The sequence below is a fragment of the Rousettus aegyptiacus genome, unplaced genomic scaffold (assembly GCF_014176215.1).
Source record: "Rousettus aegyptiacus isolate mRouAeg1 unplaced genomic scaffold, mRouAeg1.p scaffold_m13_p_7, whole genome shotgun sequence".
NCBI classification, from domain to species: Eukaryota; Metazoa; Chordata; class Mammalia; order Chiroptera; family Pteropodidae; genus Rousettus; species Rousettus aegyptiacus.
The window spans coordinates 26,631,372-26,657,037 of NW_023416310.1; the positions used below are offsets into that span (position 1 = coordinate 26,631,372).

At 34.1% G+C, this 25,666-nt stretch overlaps 1 protein-coding gene and 1 non-coding gene across 3 annotated transcripts in view; one reads left to right on the plus strand and one right to left on the minus strand.

Moving 5' to 3' along the window:
• Positions 1-25,666, plus strand: part of CAMKMT (calmodulin-lysine N-methyltransferase) — a 326,415-nt gene that overhangs the window by 172,400 nt on the left and 128,349 nt on the right. The window lies entirely within an intron of this gene.
• LOC118605884 lies at positions 18,613-18,712 on the minus strand. The gene has a single exon (XR_004952280.1). It is a non-coding gene; the product is annotated as a small nucleolar RNA U13 (small nucleolar RNA).

Sequence of the window (25,666 nt, forward strand, 5' to 3'; positions counted from 1 at the left end):
GTGACCTCTACATGGACATGATATTTGCAAAGCAGGAATAATCATATTTCTGTTCTAAGCACTGCACAGAGCAACAGCTATCAATTGCGATGGAAAAATTTTGTTCATTCCAGGGTCTTGAAACATCTTGGAAATTTTTTGTTATAAAATCAGAGAAAGGATGCATCTCACAGACACAGTTTTGGGTAACAATGTCTAAGCAAGTGCACTAATGGAAGTGGGGTCCCATTTGGAGGAGGTTCAATTTAGGGCTCAGCCTGTTTTATGGAGGGAGAAGATCGCTGTTAGACTTAAGCAGATATGTGAGGGATGAGAACTGAAAGAAGATAAAAAGAGAGGCTTTCCCATGTCAGGTTTCTTTGTAGTTATGTCTGTTGCCCTGGCACAACCCTGCTAGCACAACTTGTGGCACATTACAAAATCTGGGGCCCAAACCAGGCATTACCTGTTTCTTCAACAGCACAACCATAGAAACTGGTTACAGAGTTGGTGGTCACTGTTTTCTGTGGATCTAGCGTTAATCATTCAGGGGTTTATTGAGTGCTTACTTAGCCCTAGGGAAACTGATGAATGAGGCAAAATACCATTCCTGCCACCATGGAGTTTACAATCAAGTCCCTAGAGGTTAATTGTTCACTTGCAGCTGTGATAAAGGTTGCCATTAGAGCTTATGATAAGGAGATCTAATTTTGCCAGGGTGGAGGGCTGGAGTAATTAAAGAATGAATTTCTGAAGAAGTGACAGTTAAGCATAAATCCAAAAGAGGCCCTGGAGATAGAGGCAAAGTGTTCTAGACAGTGGGAAAAACATTCAAAGTCCCTGAGGTAGCAAGGAACTTGGTATTGAAGGAACAAAAAGCCTAATAAGGTCCACCTGGCTAGAGCAGGTGAGCAAAACTGGAGTGGAAGGAGAAAGAGCCATACTTTGCAGGGGTCTAGGTCTTTCTCCTAAAAGCAGTGAGCTGGGGGAATGACATGCACAGCCTGGTACTTTTAAAGGACCTCGTGGTTATGAAAGTGCACAAAGGACTAGGGCTGGAACGGGACCTGGGCTCTGAGAGGCCTGGGGGAAGCTACTGCAGAAGGCCAGGTCAGACAACTGGAACAAGGGAGAGGGTGGTGGAAGAGATCAAAGAAAGAGAAGTAGAAGCTTTCAAGGTATTTATTAGGTGGAATGGTCAGAGCTTGGCTTCGGTGGAATGGTCAGAGCGTGGCTTCGGTGCCCTGGTAGGGACTGACATGCCGGTCTGCAGGGCAGTCTCAGAATTTCACCTGACCACTCTGGCTATCTTACCTCAGTTTCTGGATTGTTCATTTAGATTAATGCCAGATAGTTAGAGCCCCAAACTAAGTATGTCTTCTGAGAGACTCTGCCTCATGAATAAAAATAATACTCTCCTGTGATTTTTATTCATGGAACAATTGTACCTAGGGACAACTCAATAGGAAAACTATTAATAATGGGTGATAATATCATCTCACTTCTTCAAAATAAATGTTTTTCATTTTCAAAAGTTCTAAGTTCAGTTACTTGCAATATTTCTGCTTACACGGTAAAGGTCTATAAATCAAATGCAAATATCATAGGCTTCTTACAGCTTATTATAGAAAAGGCAGTTTTCTTGGAATTATTTCACTAAATTGGCATAAGTAATCAAATGGAATATATTCATTTCAAATGATTCTGACTCATTTTCACTTTTTCCTATTTTAAAAATTAGTTTTCTTAATAACCTTACATTCCCAGTCTATATACTGTTACTATTTATTACTTTCTCTCAGTTGTTCTCTAAAATCCCTTCCAACTCTCAAATTCCACGATTTTCCTACCTCTCTTCTTAGCTTTCATCTTACTCTCTTTGCGGCAGTAGTGACTGGCATGATAGGTACGGGTTGGAATTTTCAAAGAGTGTAGTTATCAGGGAGGCTTGGGCCCCAGTCATTGCCAACCCACTTTCCTCAATTTCCTCTGTGCATTAGCTTCAAGTGCAGCCATTACTCATTTAGTCCTCAAATAAAATGCTCTTTGTTGCAATGACATTTTTTCCCTGGAATAGGGCAAAATGGCATATCAGTCTGATGATGTGAATTTTACAGCAATTGCCAGATTTTATTTGTGTAGAGAGTTTTTATAGTTGTTGGTTATCTTTTTTTTTTTTTAAGTTGCCATTTGGATCAAGGAGGATTTTATTTTTTAACTAGAATTATTTTTTTATCAGATATTAATTTAGAGTTATTTTTTTTCTCTCTACATACCAAATTCATAGAGATGGTACAGAGTTAATTTTTAAAAACTGGATTAGACCCATATCAGGTATTTCATAAAGCCTAGATAAATGTATTTAAGAGAAAATATCCATCTTATGAGTAATATTTCCCCCTAATACAATGAGGCCCATTTAAAGGAATACCTGAAATAAAAACAATCCTAATGATAGGTCTAATGCATCAGATCCATTGAATTTCTTTAAACCTTATTCAATAAATGCCTGATTAATAAATAATCCTGTTAAATGACTAAAACCCCAGTGTGCCAAATGGAGACATACAAAGCAATCATGATCGGACTTGTTATGAGAGAATGATAGATGAATAAATCTACTGTGCAATTAATTTATGACTGAACTATGATGAAATCCCTGTGGCAATACTAAATCTGTTAGAGGAATAGATTTATCATCTTCTTTCAAACAATTGCATTCCAGGAATTTAACAAAATACTATTATCTAAGTCTCTTCATATCTATTTATTTACATGGGGGAAGACAGTTCCTCTTGTGTAGTCAGAGCTAAATAAAGGTTTATTGTTATTGTTATTGATACTAACCATAACAGGAGTAGTCTATATTGGAAACTACTAAAAATGCTGATAGCTATTTTTATCAGCTTTTGTTTCTTCAAATTCTGTCAAAGTTGTCTAATTTTTAGATAGTTTGGTGTGAATAAGTCTACTTTTTAAAAGATTAAAAGCGAACCGAAAACATGTGTGGTGCCAAGTGGGTAGTAGACTTATCATGGGTAAGTTATATATCTAATCACTCTGCTATACTGAAAGCTACTATAGCAGCTGAAACTACTATAATACTAAATGTCAACTGTAATGGAAATAAATAAAAATCGAAATTAAAAAAAGGACAAATTAGTTACAAAATAGTCAAGAGGAAGTTAAGTACAACATAGGGAATATAGTCAATAATATTGTAATAACTATATATGATGCCAAGTGGGTACTAGACTTATTTGGGATATCACTTTTTATGTTATCACTATCCCGTACACCTGAAACTAATATAATATTGAATGTCAACTGTAATTTAAAAAATAAAATTAAAATAAAAAATATAAAATAACAGCAAACCAAGAAAAACATGCCACAGGCTAATTTTAAAACTATACTATTGTATAATGTGGATCCACTTACCTTATGAAAGCACAGATTTGGAGACCATGTTTTAAGAAGATCGTTGGAAATTGGTAGGATATCAGAGTGTTGCATATTTCAACTTCAAAAACCAGTCTTGTATTTTAGTGTACTTTTAGACAGGCACTTATTAATACAAAAAATAAATGTTTGGAGCTAAAGGCTAGATAATCTGAAGTTTATGAGTGTTTAGATTCAGAGCATGATGGCAAGGTTAAAAGAGACTTTAGGATCAACAAACTAAGCCATGTTTAATGCAATCTTTCTTTTGTCTGAGGGGAACTAGAGCTGATATTTTAAATCCCGTCCTTTTACCAGTGTAAGGAGATTTAAGAGATAATACCTGAATAAAAAGGTAGATTTGTACAGTGATATACAAAGACGTGGACTTTAACTAGAGGTTCGGGTTTTTGGTTTTCATTTTCAGATAAAAAATGAAGAATTTTTAGAGGTGAAGTAAAAGAGGAGGGATTTTAAAATTTGAGGGAAGAAAGAATTTGTTCCATTGTGATAATATTTGAAGTCAAGTTTTAAGTTTATAAATAAAAGCAAACACACACACAGACCTAGGTCTATGCAAATGAAACTAAAATATTATCCTAGTTTAAATCTAGTCTGCTCTTTTTAGTAGCTAAGTATCGTAATTTTTTTAATAGCCGTATGTGGCAGTTTTGTGTATTCTCTTATTTCTAACACTTAACAAAGAACTTTACAAATCCATATATGTAGTATGTTTCATTTATTTGCACAGTTATTCATGATCAATATTATGCAACAGCATTGAACTAAGGTGCTCTTTGATATAATCTTGGGTATAAAAGAAACAAAAATAGAAGTTACGACTCTTGTAGAACTTATACTGTGATGACATTAACCTATGAAATGAAAATTAGAATATTGTATCTGACATGTCACTCATTTACGAACAATCTTCATTAATTCTTGACAAATATTCTGAAATTTAAAAATATTTTTATGGTGATAAAAATATACATAACATAAAATTTACCACTTTATCCATTTTTAAGTATATGGTTCAGTGGCAGTAAGTATGCTCACGCTAATGTGCAGCTATTACCATTTATCTTCAGAACTTTTTTATCTTTTCAAATGAAAACTCTGCACCCATTAAACACTAACTCCCTCATCTCCCCCTCCCTTCAGAACTTGGCATCATTCACCTCACTTCATCTCATCATATAGGCATTTTATCATCTTGCATCATCGCAAGAAGTAGAAGGGCGAGTACCATACAATAAGATGTTTTGAAAGAGAGGCCACATTCACATTATTGTTGCTAATGTCTTACTGTGCCTGATTTATAAATTAAACTTTATCATAGGTATATACATATGTATGGGAAACAAACATAATATATATATATGGGTTCAGTACTATCCACAGTTTCAGGCATCTACTAGGGGTCTTGGATCATATTCCCCATTGGTAAGGGGGCACTGCTATATTCCATTGTATGTATATATAACATAGTATTAATTTATTCATCTGTCGATGGACATTTGGGTTATTTCTTTCTTTTGGCTATTGTGAATAATGCTATTATGAATGTGGGTGTACAGATATCTGTTTGAGTCTCTGCTTTCATTTCTTTAGGGTATATACTTAGAAGTGGAATTGCTGGATTATATGATAATTCTGTTTAATATTTTGAGGAAACTGGCATGCTATTTATCACCATGGTTGCATCATTTTACTTTCCCATCAGCAATGCACATATAGGTTCCAGTTTCTCCACATCCTTACCAATACATATTTTCTGTTTTTTTGTTTTCCTTCTCTCTCTCTCTCTTTCTTTCTTTCTTTCTTTCTTTCTTTCTTTCTTTCTTTCTTTCTTTCTTTCTTTCTTTCTTTCTTTCTTTCTTTCTCTCTTTCTTTCTCTCTTTCTTTCTCACTTTCTCTCTTTCTCTCTTTCTCTTTTTCTTTCTTTCTCTCTCTTCTTCCTTCCTTCCTTCTTTCCTTCCTTCTCCTCCCTTTCTCTCCTCCCTCCTCTCTCTTTTAAAATTATAGTCATCATAATGATGTGAAGTGGTTAAGTGGTATCTTATTGTGGTTTTGATTTGCATTCTTTAATGCTTTGTGATTTTAAGAATCTTTTCATGTGCTTTTTGGCCATTTATATATCTTCTTTGAAGAAATGTCTATTTAAGTTCTTTGCCTATTTTAAATCAGGTTATTATTATTATTATTATTATTATTGCTGTTGAGTTGTAGGAGATCTTTATATATTCTGGATATTAATTTGTATTTGTATATGATTTATAATTAATTTTCTATTTGTATATGATTTACAGATATTTTATCCCATTTTGTGGGTTATCTTTTTACTCTGTTGAGTGTGTCTTTTGATGCACAAATTTTTACATTTGGATAACGTTTAATTTATCTGTTTTTTCTTCCATTGCCAGTGCTTTTAGTGTCATATATATATTTTTCTTTTGCCTGTTGTTTATTTAAATAAATTATTTTTTAAAAAATCTTAAACCACTACTTAAATAGTACGTTAATACCACTTCATATAAATAGAAAATTATCATTAAATAACATTATATTAAAATGAAAAAAAATGCTCGTTTATCTTGCCTACAACTAATGGTATATATTGCACTTTGGGAAACACTGATGTGGAAAGAGCTAATGCCTGGTGCAGAACACAAAATAAATGACCCAGTTTAGGCCTTTAGTGAGCCTCAAGTCTAAAAAATGAGTTAACTACATGTAAGACATTATTTTATAATTGTGCTCCTAAAATGAACAAAACTTGTATAGGAATTCAGAGGTCGAAAATATTTTCTGGTATAGGAGAAATAGGAGGTAAGGTAAGGTAAGATTGCACAGGGAAGGTACATTTGAGATAAGCCTTAAAGAACCGGAAATGTTTTGATATGTGTAGATGAGGGGAAACATGAACAAAGGTGTGACATTAAGAAAGCAATGAGGATGGTTAGCACACGGCCACCTAATCCATCCTGACTACAGTAAGGGAACAGCGGGAAATAAGGCATGGTGCATCAGGAAAGCCTGTGCCGGTCTGGCTGTATGTGCCTCAGATTTTTTTCTCTTGGCTATCTTGTTTAACATTCTTTATCTAGTCCTCCTTAAAGGCTTCTGGCTTTTCTGTCTTGTTTAGGAAGGCTATCTCCATCATAATATTATAAAAATATTTTCTTAAATTTTATTCAAAAACTTCTATAATTAAAGAAAAAAAAATTGGTTCTATGATCTCATCAGGAATTTAGTGTTGCATGTGATATGAGGTAACATTCCAAATATATTTTTTCTAAATGGTCATTTGTTTGTTCAAATAAAATATTAAATAGTTCATCTTTTCTTTATTGTTCTGATATATAATCTTTTTCATATATTATATTCATATATTTAAATATGTCTATTCCTGAATGTTCTATTCACTGATTTATCAGTTTCTGCTTTAATTACTATATGTTTACAGTTATATTTTGATTTCTGATCAGGCAGGTTCCTCCCTCATTATTCTTCTGAATTATTCTCATAATTTTTTTTCCTGTTCTTATTCTTCCATGTGGACATTAGAATCTTTTTATTGAATAAAAAAATACAAGTTGTATATTAAATTGTAATCCAGATTTGTTTTAATCATATATAGTAAGACACAAAGGTATTGATTGTCACGAAGGAAGAAACTTAGACTCACAGATTTCTAGAAACAGGGGGCAGAGCATGCCATGCAGGGCCACCTGGGGGAAGCACCAGAGTCAGACAGGAGGCAAAAGAAGAAAGGTGAGAATATGTATGGTCCAGAGCCTTGTTGAGAGTTTCATGGGAAGGAATGGATGAGGCAGGGTAGATATGTTAAGCTTAGTATTGGATAGTTTGAATAATTGAAAGTACACTGTTGAGGAGTGGTTCTGGACTAAAGGTATAATCCCAGGTTGTCTGGTACCTGGCCCTGGGGTGACTTAGAGAAGGGGGAATATTGAATTGGTGTGTGAGAATTTGATAAAAGGGATGGTTGGGGATGTGGCTGTGGATTCGTTGGTTTATATATCAAAGGCACTCTAGCAGGGGAGTCATTTGCTCTTTGTAGGAATTAGCTGGCTCTGAGAGGAATAGTCTCTCCAGATTCAAAGCCCCAAATGCCAGTGCCAAGAATACAAAAAGGAAGGAAGGAAGGAAGGAAGGAAGGAAGGAAGGAAGGAAGGAAGGAAGGAAGGAAGGAAGGAAGGAAGGGAGGAAGGAAGGAAGGGAGGAAAACATAATTTCGTCAATAGAAACCGTGATTTTGATTGAGGCACATTGACTTAGAGGATAATATCATTACAATATTGAATGCTTTCATTTTGGAATATGGTATGTCCCTCAATTTATTTAAGTGTTCTTTCATGGTTTATATTTTTCCTATGTAAGTAGCTTTACGTATTTTCTTTACATCTTACTAATTTTTATTATATTTATATTTATAAATATTCTTATAAATTTTGTTGCTATTCTTTTTGCCTATGGCTTTACTTACCATGAAAACTTTATAGGATCTTATTCAGTCTTTGATCATTCATTTATTTTCCCAGCAAATATTTGTTGACTGCTTGTAAAGTATGTGTCAGACTCTAGGCATCCCCCTTCCTGGGGACCTACTATATCTAAATCTGAGAGATCTGACTATTCCTGTAGAGATGTTGAACACAGCAAAGGCATGTTGGTGGCAGGGTAGGTCTGTGAGTAGATAAGAATGGATAAGATCAAGAAAGTAGGAGAGAGAAGAGGCAGAGGAAGGAGAAGACTCAGAGAATCTGAAATAAAGGGGACAGAAGTTATATCATGAGGTGTTCAGTGACTTCAATATATTTCAGTAACTTGGGAAGCAGTCATCTGCTGAAAATGAAGGGTCAGGGGCAAGTTTGAAAGGTGGAGGATATTTATTGTCAGAAAAATAGAAAGCTTGTTGGATTATATGCGGGTCCAGCATGAATGTGATCACTGATCAAAGTGAATATGATTTTTTGACTTATACTGATAATATTTAACAACATAGGAGCAGGGAAGGAGATTGTGGTTGATGAGATTACTCGAGTTTGAAGTGTAGCATGTAGGGATTAGTGAGAGAAGGAAGTCAAGAATAGTAATAAGTGTACTGTTGAAGCTAGAGAGTGCTTATGATTTATTTAGGAAAAAACCTCACTTGCACAGTTTTAAAAATGCAACTCAAAAAATAATCATCGACAATTAAATAGTTCCACATCTTTAACTGTCATCATAACAGCATCCAGACAAAAATATTATGAAGAACATTCCTATGTTCACTTTCTGTGGAAACAATACTTGTGTTCAATGCTGGACCTCTTTTCAAGGAGTTTATTTCTAAAAGATTTACTTTCTTGAACCATTTATTAATATCATTTCTTCAAAGGTAAATGTTATTCAAATGTGAAATATCTCCTGTAAGCATTCTGGTGAAATGATTCCCTAGTGTAGGCAACTCACTTTGATGCTCTTAAAAAATATAGATGAGTTATAATGACAAAAATAATGAAACTTTTTGAATGTATCATTTTTATTATAGTTTTATATAAATTGAGTATATGAATAATGCTTGAAGGTAAATTAACATTGTTAAGAAGGATATACAATAATATAAAGTACTTAACATTTACAGTATAAAAGAGACCATTTATTGAAGAAAATGCCATTATATAATAATGAGGTTAATAATTTCAGATGGAAATAATACTGTATTAATTTGATGTATTCATACTAACACTGAACATGATATTTTAAATTTTGCTGTCACATAATTATGCTGCTACTTTCTGAAATGTTATATTGTCACCTAGAAAAACCCTTCTTTGAGTGTAGATCTGTGATCTTCATCTTTAGATGGCAGATTGCAATGTGTCACTGAGGTATTTTTAAGTGAAGAGGTGGAAAAAACTCCTGGCTGAGTCATAAAGCTGAGGAATTTTTCTTTCCTAATCTTCTACCTGGAGCAAGAATCTCCAGGATAACACTGGCCTTTAGCAAAGAATTGAAACGCCTTCCTAGTTCTACAAGGCAAATTGGGTAATTGGGTGTGATGTTAGACTTGGAATAAGAGGATATCTTAAGGTTGTGAGTCATGATCTGTATAATTGTTGCTTAAGAAAAAATGAAAGCATTCAAAGGGAAAATGAGAGCCAAAAGGATTTGAAGATCAAATAATTCTGTACTAGTCAACAAATGGTAGCATTCCAGCTGTGAATGACTATTTGATACAGGCCTCTGAACTCTTTGACTCTATTAGTTACCTGAGCTGTTTTAAAAAGTATTTTTCTGTAAGGAAAATGAACACATATTAAAGCAACTGATTGAAAGTGAAAAAGTTGACACATTGGTACATTAGAACAAATAGTGCCTCAAAGTTTACTCAGTGGTGGAAATGAAACTAAAATACAAAGCTACATCCTTAGGTAAAGTTTGCTAACATTTCAGGAAGTAGGTTGAAGTGACAGTGGGTAATCCGAAACAGCAGACATATTTCTTGCCGTGATATTTTACAGCTGTCACTGGCAGTATGTTTTCTTAAACTGATATCAGCTACTATTTATACACTTACAATTTCTGGTCAGATTAGGGTGGAAGGTTGTGGTACCCAAGTATATAAAATAGTATAATAATGTTCTATTCTTTTTGGAACAAATTTGTTACATGAAATGTCAGATGAGTCATTTTGCTCATGTCAGATATTTGAAAGTAATGGAAAGATGCCAACATGGAAGCCCAGTAATTCATGCACTGGTGTAATGGAGCAAATGAAATGCAAAGCTCTTGTACAGGTCCAATTTCAGCACCAAACGCTTACCTGTCAGTCAGCAAAATTGTCCCTGAATAAAAATGAACCCCATCTGAGAGGCAAAGCATTTTAATATACATCACATTCTTTGACTCTATTGCGAGGTAGAAGCTGCATGGAAAGAAAGAGAATGCTGCTGAAAAAGACATTTAACAGCAACCCCTGAGCATGCTGAAAATCTTGCTCGCACTGCTGCCCACAAAAGGTTTTTGGTTTGCCCTTTCTCTCCTGAGCTATTGACAAACTCTTTAGCACTGCTCCCCTCCGCCCCTCTGTATCTCTTATCTACATGGAACGGCGGCTGATTTACCCCAGACAGTGAGCGATTTGGCCACTCAGGGATGTGGGGACCAAGCTTTAGACAGGTAACTTTATTGCTGTCTGGGTGCAGCTGGGGGATGTATTTATGGAAGTGACAATTAAAAATATGTGCCGCACAAATCAAAAGTCAGACATCCCCTCGTAGAAATGATTATTACGGCCCAAAGTGACTGTCATTCTTTTGAAAAGGCTTTCGTTTTGGAATAGGGTCCCACTTTTTGATATGAGAAAGCATCTCACAGAAATGAGGTGTCCTAGTTTTTTTGTAGACCCAATTCCTTGTGGTTTTTAAGAAGCAAATGGGAAAGTTAAGAATTTGTGTGCTTCAGTGCCCACATACCCAGGGCTTCTTGAACCCTACCTCTAGGAGTCATGATTCGTTCTACCTTTGAAATGTCTGTTTTCCATTTCTGTGTTTTAAGATTCTAAGTGCTTATAGGAACCCAAGCAGCTATTGAAAACCAGTAATGACTAGTTCTTCTAAATGTTAATGATCAAGAATGAACTAGCAATCAGAACTCCAAAATAAAATAAAATAAAGTGTGCTGTATTAGAAACGATAATAATTAAATCAAGCCAAGGTGCCCTATACTTATGACTACACTAATGCTTGAAAAATTATGAGTATGGGGAAAATTTACATAAATCCTCTTTAAATGATGTATGTGAAAAAAGGAAAGAAAGAAAACCATGGTCACAGGACTGAATTTATTTTAATCCCCTGGTTCAAGTGGTCCTAGAAATAATCATACTTGTATCAATCTATATTGCATGACTTTCGTAAGATGTGAAAATAGTGTTTTTCACTAAATTGTCACTTATTATTGTTCATTTAGGGCCACTAACACAGAAAAATTTCTCAGCTACAGTGTCAAAAGAATAGGGACAATTTGATGTTTTCTTTTGATGCTGTTTGTTGATATCTAGACCACTGTAGCTTGATTGCCTAACATTAAACCTATAATAACAGTGCAATCATAGCAGTATCATCATGAATGTTGTTACAATAGAAACAACATTTACACGGCTTCAGAATGGTAATTATCAAACTTTTTGTCATGAAGCGCTTATTTGCTAGCATTGATCTGCCCCGGTCAGTTGTTAGCTCTTCTCATCTGAGGTGTATTGATTGTATAATCAGTAGATAGAGGCTGTGGGCAGATGAAATTCAGTGTTGTTGGGCAAATTATCGGCTGCTTGCCTGTTGACCTGGACCCTGCTGGTTGTACCTTAGACTCTGGTGGGATTATTACTCATTTCAGTGACCCTACTTTACGACAGAGCACTCTGTATTATTATCAGAGATAAATGCCATCCTGCTTGCTGTGGTTGTGGTTGACTACACAAATGTCAGAATATAGCTAGTCCCCAAACTAGGCAGTACAAGCATGTTTCAGATGAGATGAAAAAGAGAAATTCTCAAAGACTTCACTTTTTCTGTATTTATCTCTCCACATGAATATAATGTTATAGAGCTTATGCATATCTAACTGATGAGAAAAATGAGACCTTACATGTATGCAGCACTTTATCGTGTCCTAAGGGTTGTGATAAGTCAGGTAATATTCTTGTTTTACTAATAGGAACATTGAGGCCTAGGTTAAGTTAAGCAGATCACATGACCAATGAGCTGTAGAGCTAAGAATTAAAATCTATTTCCTCTGAATACAAGTTGAATGTGTTATGCTCTCTTACTGAGCCTTATTAGGTAATCTGACTTGACCATTAAATATATGTACTGAAAAATCTAACATTTCATCCAGCTAGATTAAGGGAGGAAAAAAAGACCTTAAATTATTGCATTTGGTAACTTTGGAGACTATCTGAGCCATTAAATATTAATAGCATTCCTAAGGCCAAGGTCTAACCTTTGGCTGTTTTAAAAGACAAAATTGTTTTCTATAAAAAGCAATGTGAATTTTACAGCTGGTAGCTGTTTAAAATCCAGAAGTTTCTAAAATGTTTTGCTTATGTGGGAAAATTCTTCAAGGTTATTTCTTTTGCCATTTCTTATTTCCTTAGTCCGGCTTCTCTTGCATTTTAGAATCATTCTACCCTTCATAGGTTCTTTGCAGCATGGCATTGTATCCTGATGCCTAGACTGGGCCTTTCTGACACTACGTGGAAACCTATTTTGATACTAAAGTCACCCACACACATATTTTTTTTAAAACCTGACACAAGGATGTACATTACTAACAGTGCAGTGCCATACAAATATTAATGATAATTCGAATCTCCAAACAGCAATCTAGATGAAGGGACGGTGACCCATAGTTCTATATCTCTACATGCGCTAGGTTATACCTAGAAAGCAGTCTCATTCTTTCTTTCTCTCAACTACTCGACCATTGTATTATAAAGGTTGTTGGTTACCTGCGCATTATATTTTAAAGGCGTACTCACGGCAGGTAGTGCTGTGAGAAAGTCAGCAGCACCACATTCTTCCTTGGTCTTAAATTTTGCCACTGTCGTATCATGATATAGCAATAATTTTTCCTTTTGGAAACTATTCTATATTTTTAGTTTTAAAAGACCAAATGACTGATCTCTTACCTAAAATATTGCAAAAGATAATGGGTGAGGTACATGAAAGTGACATGCAGAGGTGGCTTGGAGGTGAGATATTTAGCACTTTATATCTCTATGAGCACCAAGGAAAACAGCTGTTTGAGTACTTCTTGAACAGATGTCTTACTTAAACTAGGAAAATAGCTAAAAAGTAACTCCCTGTTTCTGAAATTTCAAGCCTTTCAAGAGAAGCGTTAATTTGTGTGCATATTCCTTTCCTTTATCTTATGGCTGCTGAAATATAGACACTGACTACCAAAATTGTATTTAAAAGAAAATAGTTATTTTTTTTCAGACTTTCCCCTCAAAAGCTAAAACACATGTAATACTTATATAGTCATTATTTGTATACTAATCCTATTGCACTGTTAGCTCTTCATGTCTGACCTGTTGCAATATTTTCTTCATTGCTTAGTACTGTGTTTTATAAATATAAAGAACTTAAATATTGACGAGAATGGATTGGACATTCAGTCGACAGGTATTTATTGAGTGCCTACTATATATAAAACATGGCAGGAGACATCAGATACTGCACTCAGTGAAAAAGATACACACGTTCCTTGCTCTCGAAGCTCATGATGGGAAAGAAGTGAGGCAGACATTAAGCACTGATTATAATTAATTGTTTAATGTAATTTTTCACTTTAGTATTATGTGCGTAGACAAAATCCAAGACATTAGATTTTTTCCAATAAGAAATCAGATCAATTTTATGCTTCTTCAGAACAGAGATCTTTAAAGATCAACCTTTAAAACTCTATTGCATTGTTTTTAAATGCATACTTTGTAAGTGTATATTTTGATAAGTCTCTGCAGTGTATACACATACCCATATGTAAGTGTATTTCAAAGTATATATGTGGGCATCTAAGTATATATGTGTATAAATAAGTATATACATATATTATGTGTAAGCGTATACATATTTAGGTTCATATACATGTTCCTATAAGAATGTGTCTATGTATATAGATATATATGTATCAATATAATCATTACCTCAATTAGGATATAGGCTTTTTATATCACCCAGAAAAGGTACCTTTGTATTCTTTCCCAGGGTACAACCCACACCTTTCCCCAGGTCCCTAGATTTGTCTTTCCTAGAGTTTCGAAGAAATGATATTATATAGTATAAATTCTTTGTGTCTGGCTTCTTTTGCCCAGCCTGATGTTCTACTCTGTTTCCATCAGCATTCTTCCAGCACCCAAGCAAGAAATCTTGGAATTATCTTGACTTTTCTTACCTTTTTAATTTAATTTTTCATGAAGTTTTTTCTTTTAAGAAGCTCTATTGAATTTGGTTTTTGCGTTTCTCACTCTTGCGTTCTCATTACCTTCATCTGCATTTCTGCAACAATCTCCTAGCCTGGTTTTTCTTTTTCACTAATCACTACCCTCCCTCAATATTTTCCATTGCTGCCAGATAAATCTGATATCTCATTTTTTTTCCTGACGAAGTCTTTTGAAAGGAAAAGAATCTAGCCTATATTGAGTCCACTCCAGTAGGCTCTTCCATACATTATTGCATTTAATTCTGTGAAGTAAATTTTACTACCCTTATTTTATAGTCAACAAAAGTAAAGTTCTCAACAGTAGTAGAACTGGAATTTGTGCTTGGTTCTGTCTGATGCCAAAGCCCATAATTTTCCCTCTGTTCTCCTTTGCAAAAACCTACAGTGGCTCTCTTTGGCCAACAATTTTAAGCCCCTACACTTATGGTCTTTAAAGCCTTACAAAATCTCCTCTCCTCCCTCAGATCATACCCTCCTACCCTCACCGTACCCCTCAAGCTAAACTCTTACATTTCCCAGTGTTCTAAAAATAAGTCCCGTCTCTTCTGGTCAGGTCTGCTATCTCAAAGACTGAAACACTGCACGCTGACTGTCTCTCTGTCTTTTCACATAACAGGTGACATGTTTTTAAAATAACATGTCTCCTCTGGAACCATCTCATTTTTGCCTATACAACATTTAGTCATCTCTGATTCTCCAAACTGAAGTTGCCTCAAACAATTTTAAAGGCCTTGCCAATATCTATATTAGGGAATAAATTTGAGAAGGGTAACTATAGAACATAAAGAGATCCATTTCTGAAAAAAAACAAATTTAGCCCTGGTTTTCAGTTTGGAAAATTTATAGGAATAAAATTATTAGTTACAGAATTAAGATTAGAAAATTTGCATTTTACAGTAAAAATTAAGAAAAACAAAGACCACTGTCCTTGTTCAAATTTTTTCTGTCAAATTTCTGTCTTCCTGAATGGGCTATGTAGGTAGGTAGGTGTTGGTGGCCTGAATATGTCAGAAATCAGCTACACCATAAAGCATCAGTGGGAGTAGAATATTCTTCAAAGAGAAATAAGGAAAAAGAAAATGAACTTTCCCACCTTTGCCTAATCAACATTGGCTCCACGAGAACAATAGGAAAAGGAAAGTTTGTGAAGAAAAGAAAGTTGACCGAAGTCCTGGAGATTCCTGTATTTTATAAATTAAGAATTTCAGATCTCTGAGCAAATTATTCAGACGATACATACAGAATTGTTTAATTAGAAACTCAGATATGCATATGAAAAACGATGACATTTGGGTTAAATGAGAGGTGATGGCAAATGAGAATGTGAAATCAAAGAGAGGATAGCTGAGATTGACCATCCCTAAAGAAACATCTTTGCGTGGGGAAATTTTTAGAATAGCTACCAAAGAGTTGGGCAGGAATCTCTAGTGCGCTCAAATTTATGTAATCCTAGACAGCACCCTTAAGGATACCAAGACAAGGATACCACTTTATAGAGAGAAGCACCATGACAGCAAAACTCTTGCAAATTTAAGATCCTTGAGAGCTATGTCTAATTCATATTTCTCTCTCAGTACCTAGAGTCTTGCTTGGTACTCAGTACGCCCTCAGAGTGACAGTAGAATGGTGAATAAGAGTTTAGGCTGTGCAGTAAAACAAATAAAGATTTAAATCTCTGCTCTGCTAATTAGCAAGCTCTGTTACCTATTATTTAATCACTTTAAATCTCAATTTCCTTATCTGTAAAATGGAGATATTATGTTGCCTTCCATCATAGGGTCGTTGTGAGGATTAAAAGAGCTAATGGTGGTAAAGAATTTAGAAACCTACTTGACACATAACTTCTCAATTATAAAAGAGCTATTACTATTTATATTGGTAGTTCATAAAATGTTTCCTTAAGCTGACATCAGATGATTGCTTAAAGTGCCTCAGTAACATTTAGATCTTACTTGAATATTTTATAAAATATAAAATATAACCTAATCTAGGGAGATTACAGATTGGAATGCTGCTTCTTAACCTTAGCCCTATGGTAAGAAGAAAGTAGGAGTGTATTTTTATTTGTGGGCTGTGGAAATGTACCAGAGGACCTGGGATAGTACCTTGTTTCACGATACATGAATATTGTTGGCCCGCAATGAAATCAATTAATCTCAAATGAAAGTCTGTTATAAAGACAAGTCCTACCTATAGAAACACTGTTTCACTGATAATATAATGAATAATATTAAATGCTGTCTAAGTAGTTCAGTAGAATGCTCAACTAAAATGTGAGACACTAAATTAAAATTAACCTGATATAGTACATTGTGGAATACTTGTGGAACGGAACATTTTTGAGAATTAAATTCAAGTCCGCCAGTATTTATGTTTGCTATACATAAAGCATGATATTCGATGCTATCAGGCAGTAGAAGATAAGCAGGATGGAGTTCCTTCCTGGGAGGTCCTGTGGTCTAAAGTAGGAAATTGGGTATCTGAATGAAATGACAAAAAAAAAAAAAAAAAAAAACCCAGTGAAAAAGGTCTTGTTGATTAAGCCAAAGCAGTTTTAGTGCCCAGCTTTTTAATGGGGAGAAAATTGTACCTCCTAAGCCAGTCAGGTTAATTTTGATACCTGTAAAGATTCTGTGCTAGATGAAATCATTGAACAATCAATTAGTCACCCCATAGGAGAGCATGAAGCACTGAGTAGTCACTATCTTGGCTTTGCAAAGAGCAAATTGTACCAGATCGATTTAATTTTCTTCTTCAAGAGATTGACAGTTTATACAGACATTTAGGAAGCAGGATATGTAATTTATCTGAACTTCAGAAAGGATTTTGATTCAGTTACACATGACATTTTAGCACTAACTCAAAGGATGTGGTTGAGTCCAGACCCTATTCCTATAAGAAGGGGCCCAATTCACTGAAAAGTTATAATTGAAAATGATTATCAAAGGCTTGGTCTCAAATGAGTCTTGTTCTATAAACACATATCCTAACGCTGGAGGTATTCTGAGTTTCTATCTGTGTCATGGATAAACAATGGAAAATACACTCATGGGTTGGCCAAAGAAAGCCCTGATACAAGTTCTTTGGAAGATTGTTATATTTTAAATGAAATGATATTAAACCATAAAAATAAGCTATTATATACTCTGTGAAGGTCAATAGCAAGTTCAAAATAACGTAAAGTGGTGACCATGAGCACTACCAAAGATGGATACAAGGTGGGAGTAGCTTGGCCATAAATATGACAAAAACTTGGGAGTCAATAGTGGAACTCCAATCATGTATCACTGAACAATTGCGTCATTATTTATAGGCAACACATAATTTTAGGATGCATAAAAAGGAATATGATTTGCAAGTATGAGGAGCCCAGAAGTTACTACTTTGCAATAGTCAGTTTTAATCACAACTCTCTAATTATTCTAATTTTACACTGCAGGAAGCTAGAGGGTCCAGAGAAAAGCATTCTAAATATATAATATGAGTAGATGTTTCTTTAAAGTTGAAACTAGAAAAGAGAGACCACTCTTCAAATTGAACAATGGGATCTATCATTTCATTTCATAGTCATTACTGAGTAGCTGCTATAGGTCAGATTGTCATAATTAGTTTATAGAGCACTTGTTTTGTTTTAATTTTCACAAGTGAGAATATAAAACAAATAAGCTCAAATGTAGCAAGAGTTTCATTAGGTAAAGGAAGAATTTTTTTTACTATTGAAGTCATTAAACATTCGAACATGCTATCAAATGTTTCTGAACTGTTTTTTCTTAAAAGCTGTTTGAAAATAGAATAGACAGCCTAAGATGGCATAGATGTTGAAGGCTTTGGTTTAGTCTAGTGGTTCCAAAATCTGACAGTGTCAGGATCGCTTGGATAGAATTTTTAATAATGCAGCTTTATTAAAGTATAATTGACCTGTTGTAAATTGCACATATTTCAAGTGTAATTGGATAAAATTTGACTTACGCATATACCCATGAATCCATCACCGCACTGAAGACAATGAACACATTCGTCATCTCCAAAAGTTTTCTCATGTCCCTTTGTAGCACTTTCTCCCACCCCTCCCTATAGGCAAACGTTATCTGCTTTCTGTCACTAAATCAATTCATATTTTCTAGAATTTCATGTAAATAGAATCAAACTGTTTTTTCTCTTTTTAATTTATTTTTATTTTTTCATAAAATATACTAATGTTCTAACAAAGTTTGAGGGTGGCACATCGCACACAATGGTATGGACACCTAATCATCATGCTTATGAACTACAAAAGTATCTGTACTCTTTGATATGGCTTCTTTCACTTAGCGTATTTATTTTGAATTTCACCCACATCGTAATGTGTTTTAATAGTTTGTTCCTTTTTTATTGCTGAGTAGTATTCCATTTACAGATAGATAAATATATATATATATATATATATATATATATACAGTTTATCCATTTATTCATTGATGGACGTTTGTTTCCAGTTTTTGTTATTACAAAGAAAGCTGTTATGAACATTTATATAATCTTTTGTATAGACATATGCTCTGATTTCTCCAAGAGTAAATACTTAGGAGTTGAATGGTTGAATCATATGGTATCTATATGTTTAACTTTTAGGGAAACTGCCAAATTATTTTCCAAAGTGGCAGTTCCATTTTACACTCTCATCAGCGGTGGTAGGAAAGTTCTGCCACTGCTCGGTACCATGAGTCTCTTTAATTTTAGATGTTTTAATAGGTGTTGTAGTAGTATTTCATTTTGGTTTTAATTTAAACTTCCCAAATGACCACAGATGTTGAGCATCTTTTCATGTGTTGATTTGCCATCTATGTATCTTCTGTGGTGAAGTGCCTGTTCAATTTCTTTGCTAACTTTTTAATTTGGGCATTTGCTTTCTTATTTTTGAGTTTTGAGAGTTCTTTATATATTCTAAATACAAATCCTTTAGCAGATATATTATTTGTAAATCTCTTCTCCCAGCCTGTAGCCTGCATTTTCATTCTCTCAATAGTGTCTTTCAAAGAGCAGAAGTTTTTGAGTTTGATGAAGCCCAATTCACCCGTTTCTTTTTCTTTTACAGATCATGCTTTTTGTTCATGTCTAGGAATAGTTTGCCTAATCTAAGGTCACAAATGTTTTCTCCTGTGTTTTCTTCTATAAGTTTTATCATTTAGGTTTTCCAGTTATGTGTATGATTCATTTTTGAGTAATTTTTTAGCATATTGTACAAATTTTGGATCAACATTCTTATTTTACCTATTGATGTCTGGTCGTTTCAGCATTATTTGCTGAAAAGACTGTCCTTTCTACACTGAACTATCATTGAACTTATGTCAAAAATCACTTGTATGAGTAGGTCTAATTCTGGAATCTGTATTCAGTTCCATGGATGCAGTTAAAGGATGTTCTGAGACCAAATTTACAATGCATGGAGAGGAAGGTGTTTCCCCACATACCACCAAGCAATGCCTGGGACATCAGTTGGGTGTCCCTCCAATGCAACTCAATTCCGACACGGTCTGCCTGAAGATAGCCTGAGATTCCATAGGTTAGGGCTCAGTTCCATAAGACCGTCCTCCACTTTAGCCTCCAATGCTTCTGACTGACTCAGGTCCCAAGACTCCCTCCTTCCTTGGGGTCAATTAATTGGCAAACTGGCTCACAGAACTTCTCAGGAAACTCATTTACTGACTGGATTACTAGTTTATTATGAAAAAAATGGATAAAGAATACAGAGGAACATCCAGATAGAAGAGATACGAGGAGCAAGATATGTGGGAAGGGCGGAGAGCTTTTATGCTCTCTGAGAACTCCACTCTCCTAGCGCCTCCACATATCCACCAGCCCAGAAGCTCTCCACACCCTGTCCTTTGGATTTTTATGGAAGGCTTCATTATATTGGCATGATTGATTAAATCACTGGCCATTGGTGACCCACCGATTCAACCACTATGCCTCTTTCCTCCCCAGAGGTCAAGAGCTGGAACTGGAAGTTTCAACCCTCCAATCACAGGGTTGGTTCTTAGGTGACCTACGGGCATCCCAAAAATCACCTCATTAGCATAATGAAAGACACCTTGATCTCTCTCACCACTCAGGAAATTCCAAGGATTTTCAAGCTTTGTGCTAGAAAAGATGGAATAAACATCAAGAAATATTTTTTTTACAAATCTCAGTATCACAATTGTCCATCTTTACACTGAAACCACAGCCTTGATTACTTTATCATTATAGTAAGTCTTAAAATTAGGTAATATTAGTCTTCCAAATTTGGTCTTCTTTTTCAAAGATGTTTTGGTTATTCTAAGTCTTTTGCATTCCCCTATGAATTTTAGAATCAGCTTGTCAATTTCTATTTGACTGCCTGGATTTTGACTGAGAGTACATTGAATCATTAGATCAATTTGGGGAGAATAGACATATTAATAGTATTGAGTCTTGTTACCCATGGACATAGCATATCCATCAATTTAAAATTTAAGTTTCAGCAATGTTTTGTGATTTTCAATGTTTTGTTCTTGCATATCTTTTGTCTAAGAATTTTATATTATAAAATACTATGGTAAATTTTATTTTTAAATTTTAATTTGCGATAGATTGTTGTTAATATATAGAAATATGTTTGTGTGTTGACCTTGTATTCTGCAACATTGCTAAACTTAATTATTAGTCTAGTAGCTTTTTTTTGTAGGTTCCATAGGATTTTCTGCATAGATAATGACATTGTTAATAATGACAATTTTATTAATTTCTTTCTTTCACATCTGCATGCCATTTATTTCTTTTTCTTGCCATACAGAACTGGATAGAACCTCTACTATGGTGTTGAATAGAAATGATAGCAGAGAATATCTGTGTTTGTGAGGGATGTTGATCTATAGTTTTCTCATTATGTCTTTGTTGTTGTTGTTGTTATTGTATCAGGGCAATGTTGGCCTCATAAAGTGAGTTAGACAGTGCTCTTTTCAGTTTTCTGAAAGGATTTGAAAAGAATTGGTATTTTTTTCTCAATGTGTGGTAGTATTCACCAGTGAAGCCAGCTGGGTCTACTGAATCTCAATCCGTGGATGAATTCATAAATCTCTTTATACCAAGATCCCCATCTGATTCTATGGCACATCCACATTTTTTAGAACCATTGATGTGATAAAATGATCCCTTAAAGTCCAATCCAATCATCAAGCAGCCAGGAAACTGGCTATTCTCCAGAAACAACAGAGTCATTCACGATCAGCTTCTGAATTTAAGCTTTGAGTTGCACTTGAGTCTTCACAGACCTCATCGTTGAACTATGGAACTGTCTACCCCAGACCATGCGGGGAGGTCATTCTGACAGAATTGTTGGAATAACCAGTCCAAAGTTTACTTGGTGATTAAAATCATGCACATGTATTTCTTTCTAATTCATAGCCAATAGAAAATTTAACGTTTGCTTAAATCTGCCATGAAATCAAACTTTATAGAGAAAAATTATATTTTTATAAGGAAAATGAGTTATCCCATAATTACTGATTAGATCTTTAGTCTGTTAAAGTTTGGAATGATTAAAGTCCTTTTCAATAATTGTGAAATTTTTCTCAGTAAAAGTCACCTTAGAGATTGTTTATTATGCATCAGATTCTACTTCATAGGTTTCTCTTTTGGAGCACAGTTCTCTGTCTGGGGTGTCACTAGTAGCGATTCTCCAAGTACATGTTAATTGACTGATTGATTTGATAAACTGTGGTGTGACTGTTTTCACAAAGGCCCAACTTTCACATGGACTAGTTAACTACCTTTGCGGCTAAGTTCCAATCCTAGGAAGGTGGTACTAATTTGTGAGTAATAGATTTCTACTGACTACCTACATACCTCTATTTAGTTGACTAAATGTAGAATTATTTTAAAAATCTAACAGCCATAATTTTTTGTAGTGAGTCTATAATCAATAATATTTACCAGCCAGTAAAATCATCACTTTATATAGGAACCATGCCACTTTATGGGCTCTTTGTTAATCTTAATTTATGTTCCAGTACAAAATAGAAATAATATTATGTAGTAGATATATGTGATTCTTTATTAATGCAATAAAATAATAAGATCTAGTTGTAGCTCTAATAACTATAATATTTTTTCATTGAGAATGAGCTACTAAATGGCATTTTGAAATAACTGTAACAAATATGATATTATATAAAAATATCATTGATCATAACCTATATCTGTAATTGAAGGAAATGCTAAATTTCAGTTAGTTTAGTAAAAATAACATATTTTTTTCTTCCAAGTTCATGGGCTCCCCGCCCCCCGGTTCTCCATGAATCCTAAGGACCCCTGTCTACTTTCTGTTAATTTTTAATGAAAATTTAGTTTTGAATCACAAAAACCAAGTTACACAAAAATAAATTATGAAGGAATATGGGAGAAAAAATGAAGGTCCAGTTTCTTTGTGGAGTTGTCTGAAAGGCTTTATTCAACATTTCGATATATGGTTTTTTTTACATTCCATTACTTTCTGCTGTAATTAGCATTGTCCTCTTCAATGAACCCCTAATGAACAGCCTGACAAGTTTGACTTAATCATATAGCACTTTTAATCTGTGAAACCTATTTAGAATGTTAGCACAAAATAGAAATATAATGATATAAAGGAGAGAATTATATACCATAATGAATTCTCAGCTCAGAAGAACCTAATTGGCAGCAAGCTTGGGACTCTTAAAATCAGAAGTCCTTTGTGTTTTGTCTTAGAAAATTGTTAAAGGCCATGAGTAGTGAGGTGGTGGTTAGAGAAAAAAGAAAATGAAAAGAAAAAACAGATAAAGTTGTGTTTTTTAAATATGACATTCAGAAGAGTTAAATTCTGTCACAGGTGTTTAGTACATATGCCAAACCTCATATTTGCAAGTTGCTAACTGACGTCCCATGATTAGATTGAGTAATTGCACATGTCGGTAAAAAGGCCATAATTACCTAAGAAAAATGTATGCATTTTGTCTGGGTAGGGCTCACTCATTTAGCATGTCTTTTAACTTTTGACCAATTATAAATCTGTTAGCAATGTAGAGAGTAAAATCCTATATTTTCTGTGGATCCTGTCACATGGGTCTTCGACCATTGTTTACTAAACAATTAGCTTTAACATTTACTGTGGAATGGGAAAACATTTAAAATTTGTGACAATTGCCTAACTATGAGAAGCTTTGGGACATTTTTAGAAAATTCTGTTGTTCTCTATCCCAAACATGTGACAATAACTCATAGTTTGTGTACAAATGGAAAGTAACACTTCATAATACTGACAGCTTTCAAAGCTAGATTATATCTGTCCTTGTCTGAAGGGCTCCAATAACACTATTGTAAAATATTTTCTTCTGACTATCTGGCAGTTCTTAGGAACCAATCTCCCTCAGCATTTCATAGCTACTGCACTGGTTACAGCTAATCCTTTCAATGAATGAGCTGGAAAATGTAGATACATCAATATCATATTCTTTTAGAGCCCATTTAATCCATGCCCTATTATTATTTCGTTTAATAGGGCCATTATCTTCTGTGGAAATGAAAAGTAATTTGTCAGAATCATTTCTTAAAATTTAAAGATCAATCTATGTAAATTTTTTTAAAATAAAAGAAACCATAGATTTTTTTTACAGAATTTTAAACACTCATTAAAAATCTCAGAAATGGGAATCTGGGGCTTAGATTACACACATGTCTTTGGTTTTATTTTTCAGTCTGTGTTCTGAAATGTCTAGTCTAATAACTGAGCTTGGGTTGGGCTGACAGTATTCCTGAGAAAGAATGTATATTAATGGTGGAGTTGAAACCTGAGGAAGGTCAATAAAAACAACTTTGTTTCTCTTTTGTTTGTTTTAAGAAGCCAAGAAGAGATTCATTTTAGTATAGGAGGAGTTTTATGAATTTTCCATTGAAGAAATTGGTACTCAACGGACTTTGAATAACTAATGGTTTTTAAATACCTTATCTTTCAATTTATGAATAAGAATCATGGAAAGCATTAAAGATTCTCATTTTAACCTAGGTTTTATTTCACCAAAAATAACCTATTTGGTTGAAAACTTTTGTTAGAAAGGCTATTACTTAGTTTCACATTCTGAAATTTGCATTTATCATTGAATTGAAATGCAAAAAATTGTTGATCCTTTTTTCAGATTAAATTTAAAACTGTCCCTAGCTTCACTATTTCACTAGACACCACCACCACCATGAGACCAAATTTTTGACAGAAACCTTTTCTACCCTAGTGTTTTGTACTTTCATTTTTAGATACTTTAACTTAGGCAAGTTTTTCTTTCTGTTGTTCAGTTAAAACACGCACACACACGCGCGCGCGCGCACGCGTACACATGCACATGCATTCATGCACACGCATAGGTTATAGAATGAATTGCTTTGTTATTCCCATAGTTTTTTGATATAAAAGTTAATATTTAAAATTTATTTAAAGATATTTAATGATGATTTCTAGAAATCTTTTCTTTTTTTTCCTAAGATGAGAACTGGGGATTCAAAGTACCCCAATGTTAAATAGACTCAGGAATTCATGTAATGTTTGGCTAACAATTTCGCTAACTCCGTGGATTAGACTCCCTCAGCATCCTTGTCGATATTCTTTTCTTCTTCCAATCACTAGGTTACCATCATAGCCTAAATTTAGGGAGGGATAATGTTTCCAAATTAATTATAACATCTGGATATATTTTGACAGTCTTTGACTGAATATAAATATCAGTTGTTTATTACTTTTAAAAAGTCATAAAACTGGAGGTCACTAACATAGTGTTCTTTTCTGGAGAGACTATTTTCAGAAAGAAGAAAGCTATATAGTCTCTTTTCTAGCATGTAGTTACTTTTATTATTAAGTATTTCCAAATAGCTAAACAAACTTTTTCTTACTATTCTCTAAACTCCATTCTTTTTATTTCTTTTATTCTGAAACATTGAATATGTTCATTTTAAAAAAAAGTTCTTTTTAAAATGAGAGGATTTAAACTATTAAACATTTTCCCTATTCTCTTAATTACTTTAAAATTTTTCTTAATTAAGTAGTACAGTTTAGAAAACACGTAAAGCTCAAAGGAAATAAAAAAGTCATCGTCCCATATTCAAAGGTAATAATGTAGTATATGTCTTTTTTCCTATATTTGTACTTTTTAATTTCTGTATTATGAAAAATATATTGCAAATAGTATTTTGTTCTTTGATTTTTAAAGATTTAGCAGTCAATTTTGAT